The following is a 17,042-nucleotide window of genomic DNA, read 5'->3' on the forward strand; positions in this document are numbered from 1 at the left end:
CTATTTAGTGGTTCAATATTCAAAAAGATTAATTTATTTAACTCAGCAATCAGACAGCCTCCCCAATATGCTTTGAGCAACAACTATATGAGCTTCTCGAAATAATAATAAAAAAAAACAACAACGATGGTGATCGGAGGAAAGGTCGTGTTTGGGTGGGCTGCCGTCCAGGTAGCGAATCAGAATTAGTCATTGAGTCATTGAACATGAATGCTGCCAATCACTGAACAAATTAGTACACAGTCTAATGTTTCTCTTTCAGTGCCTGTAGTTCTGTAGCCTGTAGTTCATTCATTCATCCAGTTCTTTTAGTTCACCGAGTCACTACTGCTTTGTTCTGTTCTTCCAGTGTGTTCAGTCTTTCAGTAAATCTCATTCAGTTCATTCAGTGTGTTTCCATCTTGAAAAACAGCGTGACTCCACCTATTTTTATACTGTGAGGTTTAATACATAGCCTGCAAAATTGCACTGTTATGGAATTATACTTGAGATTGCAGCATGCAATAAAAACAAGTCTCCACTGTCATTTTAAGGTAATTATTACTGAAGCTTAGCTTAGAAGTTTAGGTTATTATATAATTAATAGCCTACTTTATGTTTAGTGTTGTTTGTCAGTTGGGAAGGAGCAGGGCTTGTCCCCAAAAGGCTGATGGATCGATTCCTCTCTGGGGCACTGCTGTTGCACTCTTGGGCAAGGTACTTAACCTGTAATTGCCTCAGCAAACATCCAGCTGTAGAAATGGATAAAATTGTAAGTTGCTCTGGATAAGACTGTCTGCTAAATGACAATAATGTAATGTAATGTAATGTAATCTCATCATAAGTTCCTTTCTTAACGCCCCTGAACGATGAACTGTGTACATGTTGATGTAAATCCCATAAAATTCTCATCAGATCATTATTGTTTAATTTAAGCATCTCATTGGCTTCAACTGAAATCCATTTTTTCAAATAGATTTCAATGTGAAGCATTCCATGAATTTGAAAATGAATTTGAAACAATAACATTGAAAGTCACCGGTATTCTTAATTTTTCAGAACCTGAGGCGGTACCCCCAAACACTAACCCCCCACCTCCCCACACTCACCACTTACACACACAAACACACACACACACACACACACACAAGCACCACTAAGATTCTGTCTCTGAGCTTACAGGTACTTCTCCAGAAAGGACACAACAGTTCCTGTATGCAACAGTGGAGGAGTTCCAAAAGATCTTTTATCACAGGAAGGGATGCAGTGTATACAGGATGTTATGTAGCATAGTAGCATGAAAAGGAGGGTCAGATAGACTGTTCATTGCAGAGTTTCTGCACTACATTACCATGAACCTATATCTGGTTCATTTGTGAATAAGTCTATAAAAAAGGCCTGCCAAATTGGCCAGTAATTAACTCCTAAATCAGACTCAGATTAATCACTAATATTGTAATAATGAAAGCACTTACATTAATAGTTATTTATAAACATGAGTGGAATAAACTATTATGAATGCTTAAATTCTTTATTTTTGTGAAAACTGGCTCATTTGCAGCATCTTAAGCTTTCTTGGAATCTTTATACCAAGATTCTTGGCCATTCTTGACCATGAAATGGTAGAATGCAATTATTAAATGGATTTTTAATGGGAAAACTCCATTTTAATCAGTGTCATTATGCATTGGTTAGCATGCTAATGCACACTGAAGCTCTTATTATTGTTACTTTGCTAAACCCAGGAGAGGACGATGGCAAATCATTGACCTGGCTCCCTCACAAAACCATTTCTGTTTGAGTATGTGTGTATCCACGGCAGTAATATGGATTACTTACCTTCAGGCAGGATTCGTAGATGAGGTACTCCAAAAACTGAAAAGTATGTAGTCAGCACAAATGATGTTTAAGTTAATGAGGAGAAAGAGGCACAGATCAAAAGGACATAGGAAAGTATAATCACAACCCATTCAGCCTGTCCTACCTTAATCATAGTCATTTGGCTATTATGTAAATTCTAGAGAGTCTATTACTGTTCTCAGATTGACTGAGATGGGTTCTGGAGTCTTTGACCACTTATTCCATGCATTTGTAACTGTGTGTGCAGATGTAAATGTTAGTGTTTCTAAACTTATATAACAACATAAAATTCAAAACACATCACTGCACATTTTCTCTTCTTCACAACAACAAAAATGACAGGTGTAAATCAATGTAAAGGTCAGCAGTGACACAAAATGCATTAAACAGGAACACGGCAACACGGCAGGGACACAAGTTCCCTGATGGTGATGATATGTATGTATGCTTTTTTAATTTTATGACTATTGAAAAAGAGGCTTCAATTTTAATTACCATTGCTGCGTGTTTATATCAAGACTTGTTCTCAGTCATCCATTTGCAGAAAAACTTCTCTCTTTACTTCTCAAATTGCAGTGCCACAATGTCGGAATTCCGTTTAAGTCTCTCACTCAATACATGAAATACACAAAATGAGGCCGCATGTGATTTCGATTACGTGGAGCTAACAAGGGCCTTTTATATACTCTCAGGAGGCGCAGAGGTGAAATGGCACGGCAGCTGCAATCAGGGAACTCGAAGATGAGATGACACAATTAAGCTTCAATCAGCGGCAGCCATAAGGTTATTGTACTGTAGGCTGCACCTTTCTCTGAACTAAGATGAGATAACCAGCACTCTCCACCCAACTCCCAGGTGGTATAAAAAAACATCCAGGACGTTTCAGTGGGCGTTTTTTTTCTTTTAATATACTTGAATTTGATGGGTCATGCTGTGAATAGGCAGAGAAAGAGAGCTGCATTCTCCTGGTATTTGCTGTTCATTTCGTCCAAATGACCTCTGACCCTCGGTTCCTTTGGTACTAAGGCTGTACTTATATTTGTAACGGTTAAGTTCTAAAAATATATCTTCTATGTCTTCTTTTCATACCCCAGTTGGCTATTATATCCAGTCAAACATGCCTCAGCTCTGGCTGAATGCGTGAGCATTCATTAATTCAGATCACATGGAATGTGTAAGGTATGGTGTTGGAATATTGCATGGGGACTCACTCTGAGTTTTTTTTATAATGAAACATGATACTATAACACCCTTCACAATTAGGTTGTTGTCATATTTGGGTATTATCAGCTTCTAAGATGGCAAGCAAATTTTTAATTTTGTAGTTATTGGCTCTGTTCCATGAAAAAAACATCTCCCTCGACAGGATAGGTGGTCTACCTAAAAAGATATTACTTCGCTATACATGTCCAGGTGCGTACTTGCGATGTTGGACTGAAAAAATGTCAGTAATTTTCACCTTCATCAAAGCAAAGTATCAAATTTCTTAAAATATTGAGTAGATAAAAACTTTAAGGTACAGGATTGTTATGCTGTCAGTCCTTGTAACTCTCCCCTGGAGGGTGAAGGGACAACTGTCTTGACTGCCAGTCTTAAAACGTCAAAGCTAATTTTCAGGACAAAAGAATATTTGGGAATCATATTCATTTTCGATTGAATTTATTTTGTTAAACACATAAAGATGGAAACAACCTATTCAAACTGGGGCAAAAGGAGGCTCCCTCCTGAAGAGTTCACAGCACAGCCGCCTTAACAAGTACATGAAACCCTAACTCTAACCCAAAGTCGTCAAGCTACTCACAGAGGCCCCATTTGTTATAGATGTAGAATCACTAGATTCAGTCTAATGTTTGCCTACAATGGAGTGCCTGCTTTGGTACTGTACCAGTTGTATTCTATTCAGACCTGTGTGTTGGGAAAAAAATCTGCTCATGTCTTTGACTCTGTTGCACATCTGTTTACCCCTGCACTGCACCATCCAAACTGCAAATTTATTTACAGACCTGAGGCAGGAGCTAAGCAGCCATTATAATGCAAGAAAATGGAAATCCAGTGTCAAATGTATTAGGTCTGATCGTCCTGAGGCTTCAGCTGGGCTTTCCCTGAGATTTATTTTCTCTGTTATTCTGCCACCTCCATCCCTTTTTGTGTCTTGCCCAAAAGCATTCCCCTGTAGCCACAGCACCAGGACTTTTTTTTTTTTGCTCGCGGCATGGAAAATACAAACATTAACGACCATCCCATCCTGTATTTTCACAATATTAACCTGTCACTTTTACCCCTGTATCTGTGCTTAAATATTCATACGTGTCCATGAGCCCTGGGGGTTAATTGAACTGAAATGGGTTATTCAGCAAAGTCTGACCACTTCGCTGACGCATACAGTTTAAAAACAATACCTAAACTGTAATGTTTTCAAACCAGTAAAGCAATGGTTGTTTCATTTGGGCCTTACATTAACACATCCTATTTATTCACATAATGGGTGCTTAGAGCTTTTCACTGGGCTATAGTGCTTGGTTTCTTTTTCCTCGCACATTCTTGTTCATGCAGACTTGTCACTAAGCACAGTGTGAAATACCGAACCCAGTAACGGGAGTAAAAATCATTTCCCCTGCTCCTTTGATGCATTTAAGGATGCATAACGCTAACAGGCGGTTTTGATTAGAGAGCATTTTCTCTGTATATTGAAGCAAAGATGGCACCAATAACAAATAATCCTACTTAAAAAATCCAACTTAAAAGAGACTGTGAAGTGATTTTCTTTCAAAAACTTATAACAATTAATATTAATTAGAATAGTAATAACATACAACAAAAAATGAACTTGTGTTGTGCAAATAGATGTTTGCTGAGCCTAACAAATAAACAATACAACAGCATCCATTATAAGGGTAAATAAAGTACAAATGAAATCCAATATTATTACATAAACCAGTTAGCAGTTACCTCTCCCAAGAGATCACTACTGCATTACTGCTCATTTCCCAAGGGGGATAGCTTACAGTATGTTGTAAATTGTAGTGATATAGTAAATAGCAAAATTATTTCCAGAAATGTAAATTATGATACATCATAAGAACATGGGAAGAATTATGTTATCATATGATTGTATGATCAGATGTAAAGCAGACCTGTAGCTGTCAAGTGAGATATGGAAATGCTTTAAGAATTACTACTATATCCACTACTAATGCACAAGTGATAAATCTGGCTTTGACTATGGAGGTTTGTTTTCTGTGGTATTGCCCATTGTGTGACAAAAGGTGTCACTTGATGAGTGAAATATGAGCAGCATTTTTTATGTCCATGGGGATTGGGGACAAAGAACACACTGTCAATGTTGATGTGTTCCATCTCAGAGGACAGTGATAGCTCCACAGTGCTCTTTAACTCAATTAACTGAAATTAAATGCTGTTGTGCAATTTTAAATTCAACTTCACTTGAATTGGTATCCCTCTCTGAAGTTCTCAATACAGTGTTCTTCATGAAGCTACCCGCTCATGCCCTATATTGATATTGTCAGTCAACTGTTTCAGAGTTGCTTAACTGTATTGCCTTGAACCTCAAACTAATACTCAGCCATCACAGTCATGGAGTATAGACTTTGACCACACTTGCCCCTAGCTGATATCTTTCCCTGAGACTTCCATGTCAAAATCAGCTTAGCCAGTTCCTTGTGAAACATCAGCAAGTTGAGCAGTCTGAAGCTCCTGCCTGAAGGAGCTTGTGACGCTTCTCAAAATACTTCTCAAAAAATTATGATCTCTCTCTTCTATCCATGGTAGCCAAAATAATGGACAACACGGCCAGCATTTGTAAACATGACCCTAAGCATGATGGGATGTTACCTGTCTAATTAACTCACACCTGGGTGGAAGCAGTTGCTTGCAATATACTTTATATCTGTCATTTACACAAGTGTTTATTTTAGCAGTTACCTGTATATTGAAGTACAATGGAGTTTTTCAATGAAATTGCTTAGATCCTTATCAAACTTTCATTTATCAAGGGCCAGTTTTGTCATATCATCCTGAAAATAAATACTGAAGAACATACCATGAAAATACATCATTTGTTAAAACTGAATGAAAAAAAATCCTGGCACAGCTATAACTAGCTAGCACTGGGTAAATGCATAGCTTGTTTTCTTATAGCTTTGTTAGTTAATCACATTGACCTCAGATGCAGACTGTAATTTGGCAGGTTTGGCAGCATTTTGCAACAAGCAGATGTGCATATACTGCATGTCGATTAAGGAAGTCCATTCTTGTTTCCCTCTAATCGCAGTCCTTTTTCTCCAATTACCTATCCTGGTCTTTCACTGTAATTACCACTCACAGATGGTAGATGAGGTAAATCGCCCAATTGCCTGCTCAAAACATTTCATTTCATTTATTTCTCTGGGCTCAACCATATTCCTAAAGGTTTACAGAAGCTGAGCAAACTCTTGTCTGAACGCTTGTGCCAAGGTGTCAGTACATCACTGAAGGGTGAGTTTTCTACAAAATGTAGTGCTCATATTTTAGCTTGTGGGTTGAAAAGCATTTCCCCAGTTCCTATGGGTCAACTAATTGTATGAAGTATGTTTGATGACTTAAATGAGTGGATGTAATAATAAAGATTAATTTAACATATTCACTTAGTTATATCTCTTAATAAACAAACAAATATACAAACAAATTTTCTCATTGCTTTGCAGATATATTAAAACAGGATGGCGATGATTTATGACACAATACTGAGGAATTCCTTTTCCTTTTTGTAATGTGTTATATTACCTTGGGTCAAAGTCTTTATCTTTCAGAACACTAGTGCTGTTAAATACTACACTGGCACTGTAATGGATGTGTTATGTAAAAAGGAAAAAAAAATGATCCATTGCCCTCTACTTTAAAGATACATGTTTTGAAAGCACCATGGCATATAATGGATTGATTTATGCTGATGCAGTACCTGAAAATGACACTATGCACCTTCACCTGCATTTTCAAAGCACTCTGGGTGATTCATTATTTATCATGTCTTAAAAGTGCTTTTATTGCGAAATTGTGCCCATTATTTCCTGGTTCTAAAGTGTATTGTTTTTGTTTTTTTCAGCGGAGTTAATTTGTGCTGTTTGACTGCAAACTGTCACGCCTTCTTCATTTTGTTAACTTACGAATCAACACTCCCTATTATAAATAGTGTATTCAAGAAAATTGCAATGACTTGTTGTCTTTAACGTTGAGTAAGAGATTTAAGCTACTAAAAATCAGCCTCACCAAAAATGATTTCAGATTCAACAACGATCTCTATGAATGCCTTATATAGGTGAAAGGCACGACTAGGCTATTCTTACCATTAGATTATGATGTCTATCTTCTATGTAGTTGTTATACTGTATTTGTTTGAAATTAGATTGAGAAACAGATCAATCTTGTCTCCTACCTTGTAGGATTCACCTAGCCAAAACAATAACCATAAATCTAAACTTAATGCTAGCCCTACCCGTAAACTTACCATCCACCCAAACACAAACCCTGACCCTAGCCATAACCCCAAGCCTATTGCTGAACCTAACACTCACCCGAGCCATCAATGTAACCCTAACCCCACCCCTAAGAGTAGCTGTAGCTGTAGCTGAAGTCATGACCCAAATCTTAACCTCAACCTTTGCCCTACTGTTAACTCTAACCCTAGTCCAAGCCGTAAATCTAACCCTAACCATAACACTACCTGTACTCTTAGCCCAATTTGTGACCCAAACTCTGACTCCAGACCTGGTTGGACTCTATAAGACTCTAAACCTTCCCAAAGCCATAACCCTAATCAGTTTTAGAAACTTTGCCACGGGGTAGGAGGGGAGGAGGGTCTCTGTCTCAGTGACCTTCGAGCTGGCAGTCAGTTAAACAGAAGCAGACACAGAGCTTTACGTGTGCATAACTGACCCACCCTAAATTTGCCCCTTTCCATTTCATGTAAAAAAAATCAATATTGCTTGAGGAAGTCTTTCCATGTGTAGTAAATTTAGATAATTTTGATGAAGTAATTCCCACCAACCTCTTCAGTAGACGTGTTCTTTTTTTAATTCAAATTCCAGAACAGCGTTATTCTCTGTATTTTAAAAAAAACAGTCTCCTTCCATTACACTCAATGGTGTGTACACCGCCTCTCCTGTCACCGCACAGCTTCTCGCTTTCTGTGTGATGGCTTGGCTCAGTGTGGTTTCTGTCATGTCACTTCACACTTGGCAATTTCTGTTGTACCACGGACAGGAATCCATTAGTGACGCACGCTTTGGTATGGAAACACAATGCACCAACGCAGGTTATTGCAAACAAATCATTACAGGTTACCCTCCCTGTTGGGGAGCCCTGTTGTATGTAGGCCATCAGCCACATAAAGCAGCAAATTATTGCTTTCTCTGCATTCAAGTTGTTTCTATCAACTCTGATGTATCTGTTAAATATGCACTGTAACCACAATCTCTTTGAGTTTTACTCAAGGTCTAGTTTCAAGCAGAGCTTCAGCTGTCCATGATTAATCTGATATATGCACATTTTATCTAGATGCTTAGCTCCTGTTCCTTTCCAATAATAGCAGTATTTTGTCCTCAAGAACAACTGTTCTCAGAGGAGACACTGCTACCTACCTGACAAATGTATTCTCCTCCTGAAGTTCATCCTCATTAAACTGTTCCTTTGAGTTTGGAAAGAGAGTGACAGATATAGCCCGGGGGAACAATACATGTTAATCAATTAATCTGTGTGTTTTAATTAACTCTGCCCTCTGTTTTGATATACAAAAAACAGAGTTCCCTGCCAGGTCCTGAATGACAGCTGTTTTCAAAATGTCTCTTGTTCTGTGTTTATTTAATGTGCAGATAGTAGGACTCACCGTCTGTTGTTGGCTGTTCATATGAATTATGTTACTCTGTTGCCACTTTAACTCCATACAGTTGTTTAAGTGTTTAAGTCTCAGAAATATATATACAGAATAAATTTAGAGAATAAATTGTTAACTATTGAAGTGAACTTTGTTTTTTTTTTTTTCAAACTAGGTGGTGTGCAGTGATGGACTAGTTTAAAAACCTGTAATTTTGGATAGTGACCTGCAGCAATGGGGGTGAATGCATTCTGAATCATGTCTGAGAAATTACTCCCAGATCTGAATTTTAATGCATTGTAAATAACCCACCAGATGAAAATGGGGGACATTTTCCAACTGGTCAAAGGCAGGCCAACTAATGCCAGGCTGGCTTTTTACAACTAAGAAAGGAAAATTCCCTCATGTAAGTTTCATAAGAGTAGCATTGTAATGCATTGAATGTGGGCCTCAGGAATAAATAAAAGGTAGATATTTTTGATTGTGAATAACCCACCAGTAGTTAAAAGTATAAGAATTTTGAGATTTGGAATTATATATTTACATAGTATAAAATTCTTCTCTTAAAAAATAAACTGTTTACACCGCTAATACTATGGTTCGATAAACCTGCAATTAATATTTACAACTGTAGCTTTATTGCATATTTGCCTGATAAAGATCATTGACTCAAATGTTTTGCACACTAAATCATTTAACATGGAAACTTATTAACTGTATCATAGCGCTCACATTTATCCTTGGCTTGTTTGTAATGACAAAAAAATGTTAACAGAAGAACACTGTAAACTTTCATTTTTGATGTGTGAGATTCAGAACTCAAGTTAAGAATGGATTCATGTGCTTCCTTCAGCAGAGGCTTTTTATAAAAGACCCTTTGCACTTTGTGAAGGGGGCACATACTGTAGAATTATAGGAATTTTTGTGCAAACAGGCAGTTTGCTGTGTTAACTAATTGGAAGGAATTGCCCATTTTCATAATTAAGAACAGGTGGAGTCTTGCCAAATGTCACATGGAGCAGTAGCTGTCTACTCTCTGCTTCAGATGTTGAGTCCGGACTCAGCACTTCCTTTGAATGTCAGTACAGTTTTAGCAGAGCATCTCAGTCATGGGCGGTATTGAGCATGCAAACCTATGGACAAGAAAACCACAGTAAGATGAGGTGGTACGGATTCATTTACCATAAGTGTGATGACCTTCTATTGAAGCAGATATGGCACAACAATAATATTGCGTCTAAATGTTGCAAATACCAGCCAATGGATGGGAAACCCTGCAGTACACAGAATTTTTCTCGTATCCACTGTACTGTAGTTTTGTAGAAGGTAATGAAGGGGTAATTGAAAACACTTATCAATGAGAACAGCTTGCTTTAGTGACGGTCATATACCAATGACTTCCAGTTAGTGACGTCATCACATATGCTGGCTAATTCTGAAACTGCATCCGTAACAGTGGAAGTACATTGCTATGATTTTTTTTCCTGATGAATACTACAAACATTCTATTTTAGTAGGTAGTCTATGGTGTGTAGTACAGCTGTAAGGGCAGGATTTGTCCCCCTAAGAGTAGCAATACTGAGAGGGATGAAAGACAAAGTCAAATCAACAGCCAGGACTCCTCTCTCTCTCCCTCTCATCTTGGGTGCCGCTGTGGTATTTCAGAAAGCTTTGCCACAGCAAGCTGTGGCATACAAGCTTTCAATGATTCATAACATTAATGTAGTATGTCTTGACATGGGCCTAAATCTTTAAAATTGTTTAAAATTGCATGGCTGAACCACACTGGAATGAAAACCCCTGGCTGTGATAAAATTATTATAAGACCAGGTTGTGTGTGGCCTTGTACTGAGTTTGTTTGCACGCAACATCACAGTTTTTTTTTTTTTTTTTCACCACCCAGCAGTTGTTGAACATGACTTGACTCCAAAGGCTGTCTGCTTGCCTGTAGGTGAATGTTAAAAAAAAAACTACATCCTCCTCAAAAACTACATACTGTATGTACACATATACACATAAATACAGTATGTTGTACAGTATCTGTCCACCTTGTCACATTGGTGACTGACAGTAATGATCACTGCAGTTAAAGAGCCAAACACCTTTCCTGACTGATGATGAGATTTGTTCTTGAGAGAAAGATGTCAGCTATGAAGAAAGCAATGTTTTTGAAAAACCAAAATGATTACCAAACACAAACAGAGAACATCGATATACCCTTAAAGTACATATCTACAACCTCTGAGACATCTATGAACAGAGACATATCACTCTTTGTGGGAAAGCAGCATTCTTCTGAAACCTTCCCATTGTGTATGTTACATTAGGCTTAATTGCCTGGGAACAACTTTAAATAAACATAAAATTAATTTAGTTTAACACATTTTACAACCAGGGTAATCACAAGTGCTATACCGTTTTTTTTCCACATGGAATCAAATAACAGAAAAACAGTTAGTCTGGGAAAAACTGCAGATTATTCCCTGACCCCTAACAACTAACAGTTTATACATTTTTTACTCATTGAATCATTTGTCCTAAATACTTATCTTTTTGTCACCTGAACAAATGTCTGTTTGCCAAAGTGAACACTTGCCTCTACACTGCCTAGAGAACCTGGAGTAAAATGCCAACCCTTCACTTTCATGTCTGACTTCAGAAGGAGAGGGAGAGGTACTTTTCCTGGAAAGGCTTGCCTGAAGGAAATTGCTTGGTTGATTTTCACACTTTCAGTTTGGCTTTCTCATAATGGACTGTTGTTGCTGGCACCAGCAGCAGATATCTGTTTTTAAACAAGCTACTGTACATCACTTGAAGTCTTAAGTGCTGTTGGTTCAGGGACAGGCCTGTCCAGTAGAGAAGAGCTAGATGTAATAGAGAAGAAGTAGACTGTGCACACACAATTATGGGGGCTCTAGTCACATGTTCCTTTCTTTAATGGTAAAATGGTGCATTTAGTGTTTAAAACCTTTTGTGTATTTAATATTTGAAACCTCTCACATTTAGTATTTCATTCTGATAAAACTGAAAATTGTGGGCTACATTACATATTATATAAATAAATGAAACTTCCATGAATACTGTAAGACAAAGATATAATAACTCCTTATAATATTTAGGTTTTGATAAAAAACAATACATTTAAATTAATTACATTTTTTTCCTTATTACATGTCCATGACAGGTTACCTTATAGACCTTATAAAAGCATTCTGTGGTGAATTAGTTTTTCTCCAGGTGATTTGCTGTCTTGTGATTAACACCTTTACCTAAACTACACGGACATAACAGGTAGTTAGTCTGCCTTTGCAATATGCCAATCAAACCTGTAATGCATAATTTATCCATCTGTCATTTCATTCCCCTACACTAACATATATGAGTGACAGAGCTTTCCTTAAATTCATATAAGGAAGTATATAGGTGAATGAGTTTGTAGCTGGTGACATTACACCTCACTATAGGACTGGCCCTCATTATTAAAAAAAATCTAGCTATTCTTATGTATGACTGATGTGTGGTTAGTTTTCATGGCTTTACTTACAATAAAAAAGTAGTATCACATCGAAAGCAAAACACTGCTGTTAGAAAAAAGAGAATGTGAGGAAATGTGGTGACAGTTAGTGCAGATTGCACCATTACAAAAGAAAACATGCGGTGTTGATTCGTATTACAGATTTCCCCTCTAGAAAATAGGGGCAGCTTGTATGAGCACGTTATAGCCAGTGTGTGTAACATCTCTAAACTCCCCTACTTGAAGATGTCACAGATTGTTAAAACCCTCTTAATTGTTCATTTCTTTCTCTACCCCAATACCACTATATGTATGGGTGTGTGATATAATGTAATATAATGTGTGCATATCTGTGCATGTCTATGTATGTTTCTTTCTCTCTCTCTCTCTCTCTCTCTCTGCATTGTTTTGAATGTGTGTGTTCGCAGAGGTGTAAAGGGTGGGGTACCAAATCAATATATTTTCTATTTCTTGCTGAAGATGTGAAAGGAACAGCTGAGTTAGTATATTGTAGCCCGGGTGCTTTAAATATTACTAAGGTCAAGGCTGTGCTAACATTTTTAATATTGTGTCATCTTAAAAATGTGGCAAAATCGAAGATACCGTGGGCCTTAAAAAGGGCCTTTTTTAAATAGTCGTTTCACTCCACATTTTAGGATGACAGAGTAATGACAGGACATTACAAAAATAACCCCCAGCTTGCCAACTCCTTGTCAAACTGCAAAAACATGTTCCCATCATTACAGCATGCATGCTGAAACTGTGTCTCCAGTCCACTTGAAACTTGTGTTTGTTTGTAACATGTTCTTCCCACTGAGCTCAACAGAATGCAGTGACCTCTAGTTGAATGAGAGCTGAAATGAAATATTTATAATTGTAATACACTCTGCAGTAGTCTATAGATGCAAAGTATTGATGATTAAGTGAAAGTACTTCTAATCTATATGGGAAGGGCTGTCTGTACATGACAGAGGGGTAGCCTTTTTATATTCTATTCTATTTTTATATTATTATCATTCATGTGTATTAATGTGACTAGAATTACAATGTGATACAGTAACAATTTAATGTAATATTTTATCCTTTTGTACTATAATTTATATACAACATTATAACCTTCATCTCTCTTGTTTTTTTTTTTTACTTATTTGGGCGACATAACTTTACCCTGCTGTATCATTGCTTGCTGCTACCTCAGTTATTTATGTGAATTGCCACATACATGCCCATTAAGTATCATTAATGTGGCCAACACCGAAGAAAGCCACACCGAAGCCTCGTGGGATATATCTGGCTGAATGCAGAATGAGTAAACACCTTCAGCAACTGGGTTAGGAAATAAAAACATTGAAGCCATCCAACAGAAAGGAAGTTTTATTTTAATAAAATAACATAATTCTCACATATAGGGCATACATTGATCAATGTATGAAAAAGACAATATTTGCTTACATATTACAGTTGTATTTTCACTGATCACAAAATTATGACTGGACAACACCTCAATTTCTCAAGGTGCTGAAACCGAAAGTGAGTTTTCATTTAAGGAATAAATCATGTTTTTCAATCTCAGTAAGGAAATATTTTGTGCAAGGCACATATTAGAGTATGGGGATGTTATGTATATGCGAGCATCATACAGTACACCAGATGGTCTGAACACAGTGTATGATTCACCCATGACTGTGAACTGTACACCACGGTAAAATGGACCTCTCTCTGCACTAGGAGGCTACTACATTGGTATGTTTTTATGTGCAAAGCTGTTACTGGGTTTCTCCCTTTGCATCTTTGTTCCTTTCTGAACTGATTGTCTCAGAATAATGGTCTGCTTTCACATGCATTTTCAGCTTTTACGCTTCTGATACGTGAAACATTTCTCAAACATTTTAGATACCTGTAATTGTTTTTATGGCAGACATTGCAGAATAATTTAGACTTATTTATATTATTTTGTTTTTGTTCTGTGATTGACTTATGAACACACTGCAGTAATACACTCATGAAAAATAGGTTCTTCCCTGGTAAAATAAAGCCTGAATAAATAAATAAATGACATCCCTGGTACTTAATTTTAATACACCATGACCACTTTTAAAACCATGAAACTTCCTTATTTGTGATTTTATTTAGCATCTTTTAGCAACTCGCAATGCAGCAAGAAAACAGAATATTTGGTTTTTCTATGCAGCAGGTACCACTCAGAATAACTTCCCACCTGATTTGGTGCAACCACTAAAAAGACAAGGCACAGTACTGCTCATTGAGCTCCAACATATCACTCCACTTAAATCCTGCATCTGATTCTGTGCATTCTTGTTGCCATGGGGACAGTGGACATTTGTGAGTAACGTGGTGGAAGCACAGCAGTGATGAACGTTCAGTGGTAACACAGACATTGGATTCAGCTTTTTGTAGTAGCTGTAAACATTCCAATGGGGACAGTATCGCAAAGTATAAGGTTTAGTTCCAAACATGAGTTTTGGTTCAATGCATTTGCATTGACTGGCTACAACAGAAACTGTCGCTTCTGGGGATTGCTCCATCCAGCTTGTCTGGGATTCTCCCCTGAGTGAAGGGGATACATCATTTATATTACTTATTAGAGGCTACTGTACTGTAGCTGTTGCAGCTGCAAATGGGCATAACAAACATAAAAACAGATGAAATGAAGTACATTAAGTGCTGTGGGATTTAAACAGGTGTAACCCATTCTGCAAAGGAAAGTTGCTTCCTGGCATGCACTTCTTTGCGAAATGATATTGTACCATATGCGGCTTCATTTAAGGCAATACTCAGCAAGTAAAGGGAGTTGTTTACTGAGGATACAGCCATCAGAGGATTGTGGGGCATAGAGTTCTATCCACAGGCATGAGGCGAACTGTTAAAACAAGTTGAGGTGTGTGTGTGCTATACACACAGGAGTTTCCATATACAGTGACTGCTGTTCCAAATATGGAGCACATAGCTACATCACACAAACCTCCACAGGCCTGGTGGCATCACTGAAGCATTGTGACCTCTCACAATTTTACTGGAAGAGATTATGGGAAGGAGAGCAACTTGACATCTCTTTAGAAAGGTTTCTAACTACAGCAATAGATAGAGAACAACTAAGAAAGATTTTAAGGCAGAGATTTGGGTGTAATTTTTGATGTTACATAATGTCCTGAATATTTCATGCTTTGTACATAATAGTAAGCATGTTAACTTGTCTAGCTAATGAAATCAACAAGTAATGATTTCATGCTGGTCTAGCAGCACAAAATGATGGAAGTGTATGCATGAACTGATTCATTTTTTTCCTATTCTGGTAGCTTAAAGACTGTTCATTCTCTCACCTTAATTGGAGTGTTTTTTTTTTTCCCAAACTTGCTTTCATATTTAAAAATGCAGTTTTATATTTGAAAACAAACAACTGACATAATGATGGATTATTAGAAAATCAAGCTGCAGGAAAAGAGCTCAGATCAGCTCACTGAAAGCCAGGAATAAAATCCGTCCATAAATATTGATAATTTTTAAATATGGTTAATTCAATTCAATTCATTTTTATTTGTATAGCGCTTTTTACAACACAAGTTGTCACAAAGCAGCTTTACATTGTTCCCAGGCCTGAGACCCCCTGAGAGCAAGCCTAAGGCAACAGTGGCAAGGAAAAACTCCCTATCAGGAAGAAACCTTGAGCAGAACCCGGCTCAGAGTGGGAGCCCATCTGCTTCTGGCCAGCACTGGGCAGATAGAGTTAAAGACAAGTTATACAATGTACTTTAACTGCTTGTAATAAATTCCCCTCTACATGTACGCATTTTGAAATACAAATAAATCTTCTTTCTCTCTCGCTCTCTCTCTCTCTCTCTCTCTTTCTCTCTCTCTCACACACACACACAACACAATTAACAATATTCATTACATGTCATGTGATGCACTGACTGTCATGTGAAGCCACTGACTGCTTTCCATTGGTAGTCCCAGAGTAGGTGGATTACATAGATCATCATACATAAAAGCACAAACACTGGAAAAAACAAAAACAAAAAAATTAAAATTAAAAGAAAAACAAGAAAGGAAAGAAGAGAAAAAACTGTTCATCAACTGGGCTATGGGAAATATGTAATATTAAAAAAATACCTGAATATATACTCAAGACAAGATGAAATAAAAGTGTATAACAATTGCGGTGCAAAATGACAGCACCCCATTAAATAAACCCTTATTGAAAGTGATTTTTAAATTCATCATTAAAAATGAAATAAGCCAGCCCAACACGACAACAGTGACAACATGAGGCTGAGCAGTGAGATCCATGTTAATCTGCCTATGAGCATTCAATTGGTCACTATTTTAATTAAGGACACTCATATCTGTGGAATTAGGGCCATATTTGCCATTTAAGGCTTTTAAAAAATGATGATCCGTGAAAATATATTACAGCAATGGTGTTAATGGGAGCATGAATTATACAGCAATGCGTGTTTGGAATGCAGCTTGTAAGCATAATCAATACCTACTCCTTATGTTCTCTCTTACAATGTCCATTACAGTTCCTAATGTGTTTGAGCTTCTTCACTGCAGAGAAGCTACTTTCCACTGACCTCAATGTCAGAACACTGGCTAATCTGGCCTGTCAAGACAGACAATTAAGTTTAGTTGCTGTTTTCATTTGAAGCGGGGCCACAAAACCAACAATGCTCGTGTGCTTTAGTAATCATGGTATTTTCCACCAACTTAATCCTCATCATGATTACAGGCACTTGGCTGAAATGGGAATTTAATGTCTTTGATACTATTAAGCTTTATTTGAATTCTGTCAAAATCCAT

The sequence above is a fragment of the Megalops cyprinoides genome, chromosome 5 (genome assembly GCF_013368585.1).
Source record: "Megalops cyprinoides isolate fMegCyp1 chromosome 5, fMegCyp1.pri, whole genome shotgun sequence".
In the NCBI taxonomy this organism is placed as follows: Eukaryota; Metazoa; Chordata; class Actinopteri; order Elopiformes; family Megalopidae; genus Megalops; species Megalops cyprinoides.